The sequence below is a fragment of the Centroberyx gerrardi genome, chromosome 6, assembly GCF_048128805.1.
Source record: "Centroberyx gerrardi isolate f3 chromosome 6, fCenGer3.hap1.cur.20231027, whole genome shotgun sequence".
Classification (NCBI taxonomy): Eukaryota; Metazoa; Chordata; class Actinopteri; order Beryciformes; family Berycidae; genus Centroberyx; species Centroberyx gerrardi.
In genome coordinates, this window is record NC_136002.1 from 32,033,246 (window position 1) to 32,035,390 (window position 2,145).

A 2,145-nucleotide genomic window follows, 5' to 3' on the forward strand; every position below is an offset into this window, starting at 1 on the left:
CAATCTGCAAAAACAAGAACTTTTAGTGGACGTACATTGACGGTGAGATTTGCCCCGTCGGATTACATTGCAGCTCGTTTCGCGGCTGCCGGCTGAAGCGATCTCGCTCAATACTGGACCAATTTCAAAAATTGTTGTCCCCTTTAGTCACTTAGACACAAAAAGATGGGAAAACAGGGTCCATGTTGAAACATACCGAAGTTACCCTTTAAAGACCCCATGAAATTAATAAAAACGTAACTTTCTTTTTTTTTTTTACCTTTTTGCCGATGTTGCTGGAATTCGTGTTCACCTGTTCACCAATACAGGCCAAAAAAATGACAAAAAATGTTGATTTCAGTCAGAGATATTAATTTAATATAATTTAATATACCATTATAGCACTAATGGTTATACAGTTGTATTTGGCAGAAAAGGCTCTGCTCTTGCGGATTCTCCCCAATGAAATGAGAAATGTAATATCAAAATGAACAGATCGTCTCTTTCCAGTAAAGCACATTTCTGTCCTGCCCTCGGGGGCGGAGACAAACATTTCATCCAATGAAATTTTGATAACCGTCTGAATTTCTGCTATTAGGACTGAGAAAATGTTTGCATTAGGACTGGTGGTGATATTGAGCTAAGGAGGTGAACAAGGTGAGAGGGAAGGAGGTGAACTCGGACTGTTAGGACTCGGCTCAGACTCATGTCTGTGTCCCGGGACAACGGTTCAGGACGGAAACATGAAACTAGCAGTTAAATGACATTGGGACAAGGAGAGGAGCTGAGTTTATACTATTGGTATGCAGCCATATTCGCACGGTATTCAGAGGTGAATTTATGCTATTGAGACTCAGACAATGTCCGCATTACAAATTGGATGATATTCAGCCAAGAAGGTGATTAAGGTGAGAGGAAAGGAGGCGGGCTCGGACCGTCAGGACGGGCCGGTGTCCTGAGACAATGTTAATCCACCGCCTGGCAGCGTGTGAAGAGCAAAGGAGCTGCATTTACACTATTAAAACACAGCCACTTTACTAATGTGACACTCAGCTCAGGAGGTGACTGAGGCGGAAGTTGGTGAGTTTATAATATTATGTATGCAGCCGTATTTCAGCAGAGTCAGAGTCTTGAGACAATACTAGTCACATCCTTATTAAAACAAGGTAACAGTAAACATGTCTTCCCCCTCCTGGGCCAATCAGGAACCAACATGTCTCCTTGTTTTGAGCCTTGGGCCAATCAGAGTCATTTTGAATGCTGAAGGCAGCAGTGAGATGCATCATTTCCCATGTTTTGCCAAAATCAGATCAGTGGTCAGATTTTGCACTTGACACAAGGATGAGTGAACAAATAATATAATCCTTGGGCTGATCAGTGTAATTTTGAAATATGAGATGTCAGCTATGAGATGCATCATGCCCCCAAGTTTCAGCAAAATCCAACAAGTAAACAAAAGTTGTTTCACCATTCGGCAAATCTGCTCCAAATTTGGAGCAATGAGACGCATCATTCCCTTAAGTTTCGTGAAAATCCAATCAATGGCATCCAGGATATGTCTCCTTGTTTTCAGCTCTAACTGTAGTTCCCCTTTGAGCCAATCAGAGTCATTTTTAATGCTGAACGCAGCGGTGAGATGCATCATTTCCCAAGTTTTGTCAAAATCGGATCAGTGGAGTCTGTGATTTTGCACGTGACACATAGATGAGTGAACAAATGATGCAATCCCCCACCACCCCGAACTTCGGCTGATCAGAGAAATTATGAAAATGTGAGATCTCAGTGGTGAGATGCATCATTCCCCCAAGTTTCAGCAAAATCCAACAAGTAAACAAAAGTTACAGCGCCTCCATTAGGCAAATCAGTGGAATTTGGAGCAATCAGATGCATCATTCCTTTAAAGAGTAACTAAACCCTGGCTGACCTTTGGTACCAGGTGATGTCACCTCCTACAGAGTACAACAGGTGGTGACATCACCTGGCACCAGATCAGCCAATAGCAGATGGCATGTAGCACCCTTTTGCTCACAAACTCACAAAAGTGGTCCAGGGTTTAGTGAAGTGAAACCCCGACGAGCAGCGTCTGAGATATTGTGTGTGACATACCAGCAAATTAAACAGACATTGCAGCGCCCCCCTTAGGCCAATCAGTGTAATTTTGAAAAC